We start from the raw sequence: 16692 nt of genomic DNA on the forward strand, positions 1-16692 counted from the left end.
CTTTGCAAAACGTCCGATTAGGCAATTTCTAACTTTCTATCTATTAAGTGTTAGTGTTTTTCAGCTTACTGCGGATGCCCGAGAAATACAAAAAATATCATCTGACATACCCGCTTGCGCGCCGTGCTTGCAGTGCTCCCAAACGAGCATACCATCGAGCAGGGTGTGTTGCCGCTTAAAAGGCGACAGGGCAGTGACGAAGGCGTTGGCTGTAGTATTGACGCCAGCGACGTGCTTCCCTCGCTGCGGTTCATGATGGCGATAAGCAGACGGGTGTTCACACCGGTTAAATGGTATGTTTTCGTTTGTGCGCAGAAGGCTTAGGAGCAGTGCAATCACGACTCGCAGGCGGGCATGTCACGTGGTGCTTTTTGTATTTCGCGAGCATGCGCAGTAAGCTGAAAAACACTAATACTTAACAGATAAAAAGACAGAAACTGTTTATTCGGACGTGTTGCCAACTGCTCTGCAACTTTCTAATTGGAATTTCTTCGCAACTTCCTTGCTTCAGAAGTTGGTTAATTACCCTTGACTAATTAGCTAATTAAGCAATATATAGAAATAGCGCGACACGCTACATACCAAAGGGAGCAACATGCATTTAGTCGCGTCGTCATAGAGGGCATAATGTTTACACTCGGCCTAAAGTTAGCAGAAACACCCTGCATATATATATATATATATATATATATAGTTTGAGAAGACAAACGGCGCTACAAGCAGTGATAAACAACCGATGATTGGACGCATCCTGCATTTCTATCGGCGTCCATTATAAGGGGCCAGTGCCCTGGCTGTGTGTTAGGAAACGGCATTGCATGCCTCCATGTTAAATATGGTCAAGGTGGCGGGGAACGTTAACAAAATTCAAATCTGGGGTTTGACGGGCCAAAACCACGCTTTGATTATGAGCCGCACCGTAGTAAGAAACTCCATATTTATTTTGACCATCTAGGGTCCTTTAACCTGCACCAAATTTGGTGCAGGTTAAACGCACAGTACGCGGGCGTTTTTGCATTTCAGCCCCATCGAAATGCAGCCGCCGCCGCCGGCATTAGATTCCAAGCACTCGGGTTAGTAGCGCAACACCTCAGCCGCTATGCCACCACGGCGGGTGCGGCGGAGAAAGGAGTGAACATCGTTTCTACAGAGTAATTTCGCTTAGATGTTACCCGTTAGCGCGCTACAGAACGAAACGAAAAGCTTGGCGGATATGTACAACATGGTGCTCATATTTCACATGGAGGCCAAATTCTTTTCTGTGACCTAGACGGGGTGCTGGCGAGTGTGTTGGGAATCTGCTCGGCCACCAAGCACAACCTGCGCTGCTATACGTTCTCGGTGACAACTCGCACAGCGCAGAAGCACACGCACAAATGTTTAAAGAATGGGACGGCAGACCGCCTGCAGTTTGCCATGACGTCGAAATAAGAAGCACAAACAGCGACGTTTCTGTACTTTTGTGGTCAATAGTTCAGTTCGCATGGTTGCGGCACGCATTACTTTTTTTTTTAAATACAAACGACGAAAACTGTGCGCGCAAACATTAGCACGGCGTTTGCGATGTTTGAATTTCGCGCCTTTTCCCGCGCATGCCATTAGCTCCGGACGGTGCACTGCGTTACTGCGCCAAAGAAAGTAGTTCATCAAAGAAGCGAAGCAAAAAACTTTCATACACTTGCAAATCGCAACAATTGTTCAGTATTAACATGAAATTACAAAATTTGTTATCAAATGGTACAATTCATGATAATATAAGCCTGTATTTGTATGAGTGTACACGTATAATTGCGCGTTTGAGCTGTTGATGCTTGGCACATTTCGCCGGCGGCACGCTGTTTGCTTGAGAGCTTCCTGCGTTTTCTGCGTCCTTAGTGTGCTTCGCTGTGACATCTTTGGAATATTCCTGAGTGCTGCTCGCTTTTTATGGGCTTGTTGCCTCGAAGAGCGCCATGATCGCCTCCGACTCAGCGACATTAAGGGTGAGTTGAGTGTTTCGAATTCCCCTTGTTGAACGGAGCGCGGAAATGATTTCAGCGCTTGTGCGTGTCTTCCGCGCGCCTCTTTTCTAGTTTTCATTCCTAGTACTATCCTTCCGTTGCCAGAATTGGTTGTACAGCACTAGATTCGTGGTATATAACATGGAGCTTTGTCCTGGTTTAACTTTACTCTCCGCTTGTGGTGACGTAAGGCAGCTATGTGGTGCCAGCTAAAACAGGGCATGTTGTACGCCATGATTTCTGATACGGTATTCGAGCACCGATTGAGTTAGCCTTATTAATGAGCGCAAAACAATGCGACGTGAAACCATCCGATCTGTACTGTAATCGGAAGATATTTCGTTTGCGCCACGCTAGTACAAGACGTGGAAGCGAGCTTGTAGCGGCGTGGGGCGGTGGGATCGGCGAAAGTGTATTCTGTTGCGCTGAATTCCCTTCAGGAACGAGTGACTAGGCTGCTATCTGACACGCCGTGCGGCCGATGTTCGCGCGATCGGAAAACACAGAGGAGGCTGTAGCGCAATAATAATAAAGAATTTGAAGGGTGTACATGTGATTCTATGCGATACGTGAGATACAATAGAGGGGGATGCCACAGAGTGCTGCGAAATCATCGAGTTATACGCCTTGCCAACCGCGTGTGTTTTGTTTTCCACCAGTTCGCGCGCATTCAGCTTTCTTTTTTCATCTTCGTTCGACGCCATCGAGTGCTTCGCCCCAAACGGCTTCGCGTAGGCGCTCTTAGCATTCACGGGAAGGCAGATTTCATGGCACTCCAGGTCCTACAACATTCAAAATAATGTAATTTCGTGAAATTGCAGCCTTTCGCACTTCAGTAAGTGATTGATTTAACAAAATTTTAAAATCAGTAGAGGAACGAGATGCCTGGCATATCTGCCTTGTCGTCCCACTGGGTTTCGAGGCGGCATGTATACGTTATCGGCAACATAAACATCAATAATTAGCATTGTTTCTTGTGACCATAGAAGTAGCTAGTTATGTCGAAAAGCTATTTTTGCTTTGAATCCGAGCACTAAATAGTGAACAGATTGAAAGGGGAGCGCATAGTTGTGAACTAAATGACAACGCTTTGCCACAAGCTTGGAATAATGCATTGTCGAAAGAGCAGTTCTGTGAAATTCTTTCTTTGAGAGTAAGCAAAACTTCAGTAGCATCAGGTAGACGGGGAGTAAAAGAATGCTACACTGTGGTTTTAAACGAAGGAGCATCCTTTAATATGTGGCCATAACAGTTCAGTAGATGCATGGAAATAATTTTTAAAACAATAGAGGAATGTGAAATAAATTATTTGACAAGCTCACACTGCCATTGGCAAGAGCGGCCACACTTTAGTGTATTCAATGACTAGTCATTTGTATCCATCTATTTATGTCAGCCTAATGGTCCATGTAGCTCTTTTGATTGTTGATTATGCTGCATTGTGGCTTCACATTTTAATACTGACATCTTTTTTTTCAGGTTCAAAATGAGCTGAGAGACACCCAAGCTGGAATGCTAAAGGTGAATTCTTTGGCCATCCATTCTGTAACATCACCATGATCAAACACACTGATGCCGTGAAAATGTATTGCAGGAAGCAGAAAAAACAACATTGTTGATGCAACTGCAAGGCATTTGCTCCAGTGATCAATTGGTGCAGAGTGCCTTCATTAGGAGACATGGTGCCTTTAAGCACTCAGCTGAAAGACTGCAACTGCACCGGGACTGGGAGTGAATTTCAGTGTCACTTGTGAACATATTAAAGATAGAATGTGCCTTCTTCAGGGTATATGCCTGATATGAGAGGGGTGTTCAGAAACAGTGTGGACATTAGTGGTCTACGTGAGTGCACATCTTCCTAGTTTACCTATGTCATGCAGCAGTGCACTGCTAGAGGTATCAAACCAGAGCAGCAGCACCCTTTGAGAAAGTTGGCAGAAGAACGAGCAGTGATCAAAGCTTTCTGCATTTCAAGGGCCAAATTCCAAAAAGATTGATGCCGAGCTGGACGGTGTGAAGTGCCGGTCACCACATACTGTAGCCAGCATGGCATGAATCTCCTTGGCATTATGCCTCGTTAGGATACAGAAATTGCATCACTGCTCATAAAAAAAAAATTGGAAATTGGGAGGTTGAGGGGAAGTGGCAGGGCTCCCCTCTGGAGCAGCCAGTGCATGTCCATTGCTATACTGATAATCCTACCTTAATGAGAACCAGTGATGCATGTTAACCTATTACGCAGCTAAGTGCATTCCTTGTTTTGTATTAAGGGGACACTAATTACACCTTAAATGAATTTAAAATAAAGCATCGTTTTCAATATCTACTTCTGTAAATTTCTTGGTAATTGCTTGATTATTAGAGAAAATAAAGCTCAACGTTCAATTTTCTGAGTATCGCCCCAAAATCTTCGTGCTGACATCTCGTTGTCACATCGTGGATTTCAAGTATTTTTACAAACTTGGGTTGTATTGTTTCAGTAAAAGTTCCTGACGGTTCTTATTTTAAGTTTTTGGAATACAGTGAAGAACATCTTCATTTGTAAAAAAAATTGCTGCACCTGAACAGACATCATCAAAATCCATGACGTCACAGCAAGCGGGTGTGGTAACTTCAAGGCAGCACTGCCACCAATCTTTCCTCTTGCTGCTTTTACAATTTACTCAGCCTCTTGTCATGGTACAAGTGAATCTCTTGAATTGTAGGAAGGTCATTTACAAATACATCTAAAATAATTTTTCTCTTTAGTGCTTTCTTGCCATAGTTGCTTAGGGGTGTTGGCACAGCGCCGCTAAGCACGAGGTCACATGATCAAACAGCCGCATTTTGATGGAGGTGAAATACAAAACTGCCCATGTACCTTGCAGCCTGATTTGGTAAAAATTAATCCAGAGTTCCCCACTATGGCGTGCCTAAAGCCTGTTTCACATGCAAGCGAAAATGCTTGCAAATCCTGCCGCCGCGCCGCAGAAATCAGTTTCAAGCGGCGGTGGGAGCGGCAAGGTTCGGGCAAGTTGGAATTTCATCGCTGCGGCAGAGCGGCAGCACTGCTTCCGAACGGCCCACCTCGACACGTGACCAGCGGAGGAATAGTGCTGGAAAGCCTGCGCATAGGATGATGTTTATTTACTTGGTACGCGTGGTACAGGCAACATGCCAAGAGAGCTTTTCAACGAATTGTTAAATTGCTAAGCGTAGGATATGTATTTATAAAATAAATATTTGAGAGGCAGGGACAAAGCAATGTTTATGTTGGTAGTCGCAAACTACCGAAACTGGCTGAAAGTCCTGTGTTTTATGCCAGCAACATTGCTATTCGCAGCAGCGGAAAATGCGCGGCGGCAATGCATATGAAACGAAACTTTGCGATAAGCTTTGCAGCGCCGCGTCGCTGTTCGCTCCATTCGCTGAATCGCTTGCATGTGAAACAAGCTTAAACATCAGATTGTCGTTTTGGCACTTAAAACGCCAAAATTTAATTAATTTAATTTTACTTTAGTGCTCCTTTAAGCGGTAGAATTCATGATCTCTGCAAAAACTCATGCTCAAAGTATTTTCCGTAAAGATTAAATAAACAGTAGATATAAGTGTCTATTTATATTTTGAATTCTGTGATGCGTGATGACTATTAGTGGTACAACGAGACAGAATTGTAATACAATGTGTGACGGCATGATGATGCACATCGAGGAAATGACAGAGTCTCCCTAGAGGCCCCTGACATCGACATCAACTGACTGTCCACAAACTTCTGAGTTCACTCCGTGATCTTGTGCAGCCTGTGCTTTGCGAGTAGATTAATTTAATTGAGGTTTAATTTAATTAATTTAATTTACTGTCCTTGCGGCTTATGTACATTTCATACAGTGGAGTGGAATCTCGCATTACTTCTGGAGCACAGCAAGCGAACGTGATGTGTAGTGGTAATCTTAGTAATGATCGACAATCATGTCCCACTTCGAGCTCCTAATGCTGCTTGCCAACACAAGCAGCAGCATCTGCTCAAGATAGCGTGAAAGAGATTCATTGAAAAGTGGCATATGCCCAGGGTCGCATACCCAGTCACCCAAGCTGTTCCAACGGTTGATATTGAACTCTTCCCTCAACATAGCAGCCCAATCCCCCCATTAGACCATGGCTACATATTCACACAAATGGATGGGACAATCGAGACAAACACCTGAAAATATGAAGTATCCCAAGAATGGTAATCACAATAAATAGTACTAGATGTGCATTAGCGCAAGCTCTTGGGCCAGTGGGTGCATGATAAACTTGAAAAGGGGGGGTACCAGCAAAACAAAGGACGCGCACACATGGAAAAGGCGTTAGACAGGGACGAACGCTGGTCCGTCCCAATGTCCGTCCATGTCTAATGCCGTTTCCTTGTGTGCGTGTCATTTGTGTTTCGCTGGTGCTCCCCTTTTTCAAGTACTAGATGTTTGGATACTTTGGTTTATTTTTCTTGTTTGTGCTGGATTGTTTTTCTGAAACATGGGGCATCCAGACAGCATCAGAAGCTTGTAAGAAGTCAAGTTTAGCATTCTAGATTTGCAACAGGTACTTTTGTAATTTATTTGCAGTAGGGCTGTTGTGTGAATGTACTTGAAAGGCTTAAAACTGTTTTGCTAACATTTACTTAAACATGCAGGTTCACATATGCTGTAAGAGTACACATTGAGAAGGTTATCCTGGCCCAGCTTACCATGGCCTGCCATGGTGAACCAGGAAAGTTTGCAAGGGCCTTGCTTCACCATGTGTTCACAGAGGAGGAGCTCATGGGCCATTTGGGCTTTGGAAATACTAACACCAAGGGGCAACAGAGGCTCTTGACCCCATCAGGGTCAGTGCTGTTATAGGCAAGTACCATATATCCTTTCCGGTTGCATTTTTACATTCACATTTCTTTTCTAAATTTATGAACTTGCCATTGGCATAACAAACGACTTTCATGTAGCCTGTGTGTGCAGTTGTGTGATACAATAGCCTACCATTTGGAATGACTGTTCATATGATCTTAAGTGCCTAATGCCGCCATACTCAAATGCTTCTAAAATTTAAAAGTTGCCTTCACTGCCGAAAGTTTTTAGCATCTCCACCAAATAAAATGAGCTGCATTTGTGCATTAGCAGTGCTACTTGGCTGTCATTGCAAGGAATAGTTGTCTGTGAAGCATGCTCCAAATCTGTTGGCATGGAGGACATGGTTAAGTAGCCTGAAAGTGTTAATACACGAATTGCGGAGAAGCTATGCTCAAGTGTGGTTACTGCTCAGCTCGAGCAGGAGCACGTTCACCAAATTGCAGAAATCAAAACAAAACAGCTCTCCATGTTCTGAGATGTGAAACAGTAGTTTCACCAATTTTAACAGACCACATCAAATCAAAGTTGCTCCTATCTTGAAGCAGGCCCATGTGATCCGAGACAGCAACCTTTCAGCGGAGGGAACCTGAGTGTTGTGGCAATTTTCTTTTGGTAGTTTCAATCAAAGAAACAACAGGGACAGAGTTGCCAGCTTCACAGTCAACAGTACTATGTTTAGTGGATGCTTACTTATTCTAAGCACCTAACCTATGACTCGTATTTATTAACATGCACTTTATCACTTTGTATTCTAAGATATGAAAAAAATATTTGTGGCTTTTCCCCATATACTTCAATAAATGGAGAATAGGCTCTTGGGGCCTAATGTATAAAGCTTCTTACAGACCATCGGACATGTCCACTACTCCCATTCTGAAATTGTTAAAATTGTTTCCTGCTTCCTTACTTCACCTACCTGTTAACATGGTTATGAACCATTGCCAAGTAGATTATGGGCTTAAATTTATCAAAAAGATGAATGGGCTTTTCTGTCGCTCTTGTTTAGCCCGTTGACGATCACATTTTGGGGAGAAATATGCCTCTAATTTAGGAGTTGTATATCTTTTGTGGTGTGCACATACTCAAAACTTTCGACTTGAATAGTGTCCTATTCAATTTAGTCTTTGAATGGTCACTATTTGTAAATGTGAGTATTCTAATATTTTGAAACACCAATAAAAGATGAGATTTGAGCCAAAGTACGGTAAATTTTCACCTCCAATAACATAGTATAGACGTAAAACGTAAGAACTTGTAAGAATAGCAGACCAGGCTACGTTACTAAAGTAGCTGTACTTTAGAGGCTGTACAGCAATCATTCATGCTTACTGAAAAGTCCTGTGCATGTGAAGAAACTTTTTGCAGGTCCATTTGTGCTTTTAATAAACAGCTCTTCATAACATAACAATGACAGAAACTTGCTAACTTTAAGAATACTAGTATGTGAACCTCATTTTACATTAATTGTGATATCAGCTGTTCATTATTCAGAAGCTATCCAATATTTTATTTGCTTCTGGCATTATTCGGTTCAGTCTCAAAAATCACTTTTCGCGCATCCTTAATATTGTTATTGCAGATTTAAGTTCTTCAGGGCGACTTTCCGAGAAAATAAACTGGTAAATAATTTTTTAAAATAACAATAAAGTGGCAATACCATTTCAGTATTTGCAGTTTTACATGTTTTATTTTTTATGCAGGATAAAGCAGCATAATTTTTTCTGTAATGAAACTTACGAAAACTTGTGGCAGCACTCCCAAATTAGTGCAATGACAGACACCAAGGAGCTAAGTGAAAAATCAGTTTGGGAGAAACCCAAGGAGTGATAGCACTATAAGAATATTTTCTAGAAGTCTCAGAACGTTGCAGCACCTCCAGTGGGAGGCTAGGCAACACTTTGTTCTGAAAAGGCAAATTTTTTCAGAATGTTCCATCACAGCGACAGATGTATGGCAGTGAACCCTAAAAGGGTTAAAGAAGTCAGTCCTATGGCATATGGCTCTTAAAAGACAGCATTTCTTTGTATCTATCACATTCTGCATGTGTCATGCTAAGCAGTTTGGCGCACAACTACACGGAATCCTCATTATAACAGTAATTCAGTCGTTGAGGCAGAAAACATACTTCGCTGTAAGCAGTGTCTTCTTTAATGTAGAAAGTCCTAAGTCATTGTAAGGCGAGAAGTAAGTTCCGATTGCATGTGAACTCGGGAAACCTAACATCAAATGAAGCTACACTCAATTCTAGTGACATGACACTATTGTATTTGGAGCATGTAAAAGCACAGTGAAGTGCTGCACATTTTAATTATGAAACTTACAAGAAATAATTTTAGTTGTCAGTTCAGGTTTATTTATGAACGACATGAATTTTTTTCACCATTTTGTTTCTCAGCAAGCAAAGTTCACATCTTTGACATTGAAGATATTCATAAAGTTATATTGCTACAGTGTTTTGTTCCTCTTTGCCCTTTCCTGCATTTGACACTTAGTGGAGTCCTCTGCCACACTAAATAAGTTTAAATGGTCATGCTGTAAAGCTGTACCCATGGAAAATTGGAATAAAGCAACACAAATACATAAATCAATTTCATTGTAACAAGGGCATATTGCATGCCATTCTTTTGCATGTGGAAGTTGCTTTTTAAAACTTGTTCTGGCTTGTTTTTGCAGGCTTCACGTGTCGCAAATTTCCTGGTACCAGCATGCCCTATGTAAACAACTCTGGCCTCGCTTCTCTCATGGGACCCTGCCCCTGAAGCAACTGCCCCTGCCCTTCCATCTCTGAAGAGCCCAAGTTGGACAGCTCAAACCAAAACACAAGTGTTGTGCTTTTGTAACTCTCGACATTTTTATGTTTTTGTTAGTCTCCTGAAGGGCCCAATTTGGATTTCTCAAATGAGCATACAAATGTTGTGCCTTCCTATGCCTTGAAATTTTTATGTTAATTTTATTTATGTTAATTATGCTAGTCTCCTGAGAAGCCCACATTGGATTGCTCAATCCAGAATACAAGTGCTGTGCTTTGTTATAGTTCATTACATTTTTATGTTAGTTTTTGATATGGTTCCAGTAAGGATAGTGTTTCCTTATTAATATATTTTTTAAGTAGCTTAAGTCATTTCATGCCAAACCACCCAACAATTTTCTCAAGAACTGTTCCATTATGGCAAACCATTTCAAGTTTGCTTGATTTTGAGTAGGTACGAGAAAATTTTTGAGAAAATTTGCTTTCATACATACTCTGAAGTAATTCCAAGGCAACCAACCAGCGTTTTTTTGGCCATCACAGATATAGTTGAAGCTCCGAACTCTTGCTCCCCATTTATTTTCCTTCACAAAAATTTTTTTGAATTTTGGCAAAAATTTATTGTTCTTGCCCAGCTAAGCTAGAAGCCAGATACACGTTTCTTCTGAAAGGGAAATTGTATGATCCAGATATTCAGGTGGTGTTCATGTCAAGAGACTGAAGTGGTGTGACTGCCAAAATTTGCAAAGTTTGAATTTTCTTCTAACGTAGGGAAATACAGAAGGCACAAAATGAATATAAAATCAGACTGGTTGACTTGGGATAGCAGCAAAATATTTCAAGCCTTGGAGGTTCAGTTGATCAGCTAAAAAAACTGTAACGTTGAAATTTTTTGCAAGCTTCGTGTTGAAGGTAAAAAATTAGCTTTGGTGGTTGGCACAAAAGTATGTCACCCATCATTACACAGCCGTACATGTCTGCTATGCATGTGACAAGTAACAAAAAGTGATTATTCTTTAAGTGCGATAAGGTATTTTTTATAATGTTCCTTTGTGGATCGCACATACAGCAGAAATATAGCATAAATATATGAAGGCATGTCATCTAGCAAGGAAAGGTTGTTAATATAGTAGCCACAAGAACTACTCAACAAACTGACTTGCCTTTTTTATCATTACGAAGGCAGGTGACGTCAAGCGCTGCTGCTGCAGTCTCAGCTCGTATTTTTTTAACATGAATGCAAAAAGTGGTTGCGAATGGTGTCTGACCACATCAGACTGAACATGGCACATATGACTTTTATAGATGAGCATGTTCCACTTTGAAACAGTGGTAGCAAACAACACCACAAGAATTTGTTCATACTCGTGTAGGTTTTCAGTCTTAATTATGAAGGTGTTTTCTACTTGCATCATCATTGGGCTTCAGGGAGCAGGGCACAAAGTGTCCTGCTCCCTCTATGTTGCATTGCAATGCGACATGCCCTTTAGGATGCTTTGTATGAACAATATCAGTGCTCTTTATAGATTTACTGTCTACATAATAGCTGATATTTCTTTTTCTAAACTGCATGAAACATATCTTTTAGCACTGCAGGATTCCCTCACATATTTATTATGTACGAGGTCTGTTAGAAAAGTATTCGACCTTCTTTTGCGAACACCTGATGAATATGAAAGAAGCGCATTTTCATCAGCCGCCCTTGGACCTTTGTGCGCATGCATGAATTTTTTCCCCCCCGCCAATAGCGTGAATTGCTACGACGCAGCGTTTGAATGAGGTAGTACAGTGCTCTCGTCGGTTTTTTATTGCAAGGAAAATGGCAGAGCGACTGGAGCAGTGCTACTGCATCAAATTTTGACAGAAACTGGGCGACAGCCAAGTGGAAACCATCTGGAAGATTCAGAGTGCTTTTGGTGACTGTGCTATGAGCAGCACACAGATTAAGGAGTGGTACAACCAGTTTAAAGACGGCCACACATCGGTGGAAAGCGAGCCACGCTCCAGTCGGCCATCAACATGCCGAAATGACCAGCAGGTCATTGCCGAAGTGAACCCCGTGGTGATGCGGGACTGTCGTGTAACTATCCAAGAAATTGCGGAAGAGGTGGGCATCAGCACATTTTATCCACATTCCATTATCACCGAAGATTTGGCCATGAAGAGAGTTGCGCCAAAATTCGTTCACAAGCTGCTCATGGTGGAGCAAAAGCAACATCGTGTTGAAGTCTCACAGACATGCTGGATTCCACAAACAGTGACCCCAACTTCATGAACACCATAATCACTTGTGACAAGTCTTGGGTGTATGTTTACGACCTGGAAACCAAATCCCAGTCATTACAGTGGAAGCATTCCACGTCGCCAACCAAAGACCGCTAAGTGTGCAGCAACGTCAAAGTGTTGCTGACTGCTGTCTTTGACTTCCGCAGTGTGGTACACCACGGATACACACCACAGGGTCAAACAATCACTAAAGACTACTACAGGGATGTCCTCCATGGCCTATGTGATGCTGTATGGAGCAAGATACCGAAGTTGTCAACAGGAAATTGGCACATCCATACGACAATGTTTTTCTCGCACTTGATTCAGACTTTTTTGGCGAAAAACCAGACTCCTGTAGTTCGACAGGCTCCTTGCTCTCCTGATATGGCGGCCTGCAACTTCTGGCTGTTTCCCAAAATCAAGGGGCCATTGAAACAAGCGTGATTTCAGACAAGAGAAGACATTATGGCTGCAATGACAGCTGAGCTAAAGTCCATTCGGAAAGAGGCCTTCTCGGAGTGCTTCTAACAATGGCAGCACCGCTGGGAGAAGTGGCTGGATTCCCAAGGAGACTACTTTGAGGGTGATTAGGTTTCCAACACTTCAGTTATGCCAGTTTTTTTCTTCAGCCAAAGGTCGGATACTCTTCTAACAGACCTCGTATTGATATTTTATGTGCAATGGCTGTATGGTTTACCTGGCCCACACCAAACACAAGCCTCGTTGCGTTAGAGCATGTGTCCCTTAGCAATAAAATGCAGACACTAACACCGCTTCTCTGTCATCTGTGCATACAAAGCCAGCTTTGTCGTCTGCATTCCCGGCCAGCAAGCTGTGCGCACATCAGAGAAAAGTCAGTGCTGACAAAATTTCAAAAAAGAATTTCTCGCATTTAAAAATGCCTTTTTTAACTTCACACATGCATAGCAGACATGTAGAGCCATCCAATAATGTATCACATTTTTTCGCCAACTACGAAGGCTGTTTTTTCCTTGAACATGAAGCTTCTTGCAAAAGATTAGTTTTTTTTTTACAGGCGATCAGCTGAACCTTCAGAGCTTCATATATTTTTCTGCTATACTATGTCACCTGGGCTACCATTCTGTATTTAATTTCTGTCCTGTGAATTTTTCCTTACGAAAAAAAACTAACGGATTGCAATTTGACTCATTTTTGCCGGTGCCAAAAGCAATTGAAGTATTCAAATATTTGAAAAATTGGCTATTTTGGCAGTTGCATCACTTCACCGTATTTCCACGCACACCATTTGAAGGCCTCGGTCAATACAATGTGCATTTGAAAAAAAAGTATTTGAAGCATTTGAAAAGCATGAAAAGCTAGAGGACATTTGATGCCTCTAGCTCAGCTGAACAGGAAAACTAAACTGTCACCTAAAATGCTACAAAATATCTGGCAAAAATAAATAAAAGTGGGTAACGAGCTTTGAACTCTAGTAAACATATGGCAATGTTTCAGATATATGTGCGGTGTCAAAAAAATGCTTGTCGATTCGGCATGGAATTGCATACCTGCAAGTGCATCTGTGCCATTTCCAGAGTTCAGTAAGAACGGCATTTTACATAACTTTGTAAAAATGGTTTATTGCTATCTAAAATACATGAGTAAAATTAATAGGTATAAGTCGGCTTAAATTTAATATGCAACGAAACATCTCCAGTAATGGCAATGATGTGCCTTTCATGTTTGCATAAAACCATATCTTCTGAATTCTTTCGTTATTTTTTGTGGCAGCGAATAAAATTGAAATGGAACTCGCACAAGGAGTAACTTTGCTGTATTCCAGCACATCACTAATAGCTGTCTTTGTTTCATATGAAAATCTGAAGCAGTTAATATGAATAAGTCGCTTGATATGGAATTACCTGCGCAGGAACGTTATCATGGCAGAAAACACAACTGGATCATGCAACAGCAATGCGGCATAATAAACTGCTCCCATAGGCATCACTTATTGTGATTGCCATGTTTCAAAAGTATGTAAGGTTTACTGAAATTGGCACACACCATTCAACCAACAAATAAGGATTGTATAGTGATCCTTTTTCAGTTTTACAGATATTTAAGTTGTCTGCCAGGTAGCATAATTCTTGTTCTTGAGCTGGATTATTCAGAGGTGGACATTACTAGCACAAGAAATGGAAACATTAAACTGATTGTCATAAATTTATTAATTCACTTATAGCATCACAGCACATATTTCAGTTTGCAAATTGTAGCCAGTGAGTTTGCAAGACATTCACTTGAAATTAATTTCCAGGATGACACCAGTTTCAATATTTTTCCATAAATGTGAGAGAAATACATGGGCATTACGGTTACTTTTGTGCTTCGATGCATAGCAGTGCATTTCTACAGCCAGTTTGATGGCATGTGTCTCGTTACTAGTGTCATTCTGGAAATTCATTCTAAGTGCATACACCTTGTAAAATTACCGGCTACAATTCGTAAAAACTTTATTAGGAACTGAGTTTTTGTTAATCAGCTGATTATGGTGTCTTGTTTCTCATGCAAGTAATGTTTGGCACTCTGTATCTAGAATTGTTAGCTGCAACAGTCAGTCTTCAATAAGTTCCATGAAACTTAAAGATAACCACCCTGCATATCAGGTCTCAGTTGAGTGCTGTGGGCACAAGCAAATTGTGCCATGGTTATAGTACCACTGGCTACCTAATGGAGAAAGCAAGTACCTTTTTTGAGTGTTCTTATTTACAGTCATGTCAGTCTGCTTGTACATTTATTTATTTAGGCATTTATTTTTTAAAATTTATTTCTTTTGGGAAATGTGTTTTACTTGAGAGCCACACTGACTACATCTTCAGTATTCAATTCTGTTATGGTGTCAAGCTGCAGGAAGTTTGTACTGTGCAATAGTTTTTAAGAAGTTTCTGATCTCAAACTACAAATGGTTGTACATTTACACAGATGTTTACAAATAAACAGTTCACCTAGAAAAATGGTTTTTGTCTGCATCAGTTCAGCACTCTTGATTTTTCGGAGGACCATTCACTCTGACAATTGAAAAAAGTGGCATAACAGTACTGCTAGCAGTTTTACAATATGGTTTATTACAGGCAATCTAGGAGCATGCTTTTGAGCCCAGGGTGACAGAGGTCTGCGGTACAAAATGCCTGTATTTAATTTTTATCCTTATCCTCTCACAGCAGACGTACCACCGTGACATCAAAGGTAATTATATGCAACATAGCTCAGCAGTATTTTAAGGTAAGTGCAGGTTTAAACTGCTAAATACCCAGTGGGGCATAAAGGGCTTTCAACGTAATTTGTGTTGATGTTCAACAGATCTGCAACAATGCTTCCATGGGCTTTCAATATTGACGAACTACACATTTCAACAATACCTCCATGGGCTTTCAATTTTGAGGCTCAACACATCTGCAACAATGCTTCAATGGGCTGTCAACATTGACAAACAACACATTTCAACAATACCTCAATGGGCTTTCAATTTTGAGGCTCAACACATTTGCAACAATGCTTCAATGGGCTGTCAACATTGACAAACAACACATTTCAACAATACCTCAATGGGCTTTCAATTTTGAGCTTCAACAATGCTTCAATGGGCTTTCAACATTGACAAACAACACATTTCAACAATACCTCAATGGGCTTTCAACATTGACAAACAACACATCTTCAACACTGCTTCAATGGGCTTTCAAGAGTGAAATTCACCATAGTTTCAACGATATGCCAACAATCTTTCAAATTGAGAGGCCACAATGATGTTTCGACAAAATGTCGCGGGCCAATTATCAACACTTGTCAACAATTTCCTCAATGATGTTTCAACAATTTGCCTATGATCTTTCAAGGTCATTTGTTGACGTTGACCAATGATATTTCAATAACCTTTCAACAATTTTTTTTGTAAGGGTAAACACCAGAATTGACTTCTTTTTAGTCTTAGAGGTAGAGATATGGGGAGGAAGAGGCGCGTGAGGCGGAGGGATCATGGGCTGCGGTAATAAGGGGAATTTCATAACAGCCGTGCTTCTCATTGGCTCTTTATGAGTAATCACTGGAATGTGATGGTACCTGGTAAACACTTCCTACTATCATTCTTTAATGTCAAGCTTTAATTGAACTACCTACTTGCTATAGTAAATAGTTTTTTTTATTTTATTGACTGAATGGCTGAAATAAACGAATACATGATACAGCACTTTGACGAACTACTCTTTAATGCGAGTGGCACAGCCGTACTTGAAGAAATCTGCAGCGCGCGTTTTATTTCAGCTTATAACAGGGCAATTATTCCCGCAAAAGTCAATTGTAGGTAGTATTTTTAAGCACGGCCAAGAAAGGTAAAGGTAGAGGCACAATCGAGCTACTAGAGGGAGCGCCAAGCACCATGATGTAAACGTTAACAGGAGTCCAGCCCCAACTTGGCATGTGGCAAGCTTTGTGACGCTGAGTGATCAACATTGGTGGAACGAGAGAAACGGGTGCCTCAGCCGGCTGCAAAGTTTTGACCTGGCTTTCGAAAACTCTTTGCTGTTCAAGTTGGTGTGTACTTGGTGAAGCCATTGTAGGGCGGTCAAAGCAAACACAAAGAACACAAGACTGCGGACACGATGGGTGACCATGGTATCCTCTCCTTTGTTCTTTGTTTTGTTTTATTTGCTCCTTGATTGGTTCGTCAGGCTTGTCTTTGTCAGAGCAACCATAGGAGCAACATGCCCCTTTGTCAAAGCTTTGGTTCTGCTCAGCTGCTGTTGATCACTTCAAGTATTCATCTTCCTGTGAAACTCTACTAGTGTTTGAATTA

The 16692-nt window shown here is 41.3% G+C and overlaps 1 protein-coding gene and 1 long non-coding RNA gene across 9 annotated transcripts in view; both read left to right on the top strand.

Annotated features, from left to right (window-relative positions):
* Positions 1-16692, top strand: part of LOC135905678 (kinesin-like protein KIF26B) — a 760359-nt gene that overhangs the window by 189652 nt on the left and 554015 nt on the right. The gene's annotated exons all lie outside the window — the stretch shown is intronic.
* On the top strand, positions 1880-7030 carry LOC135905677 (uncharacterized). Its single transcript, XR_011507134.1, has 3 exons — positions 1880-1982; positions 3480-3521; positions 6652-7030. It is a non-coding gene; the product is annotated as an uncharacterized lncRNA (long non-coding RNA).

This window comes from Dermacentor albipictus, chromosome 7 (genome assembly GCF_038994185.2).
Source record: "Dermacentor albipictus isolate Rhodes 1998 colony chromosome 7, USDA_Dalb.pri_finalv2, whole genome shotgun sequence".
Classification (NCBI taxonomy): Eukaryota; Metazoa; Arthropoda; class Arachnida; order Ixodida; family Ixodidae; genus Dermacentor; species Dermacentor albipictus.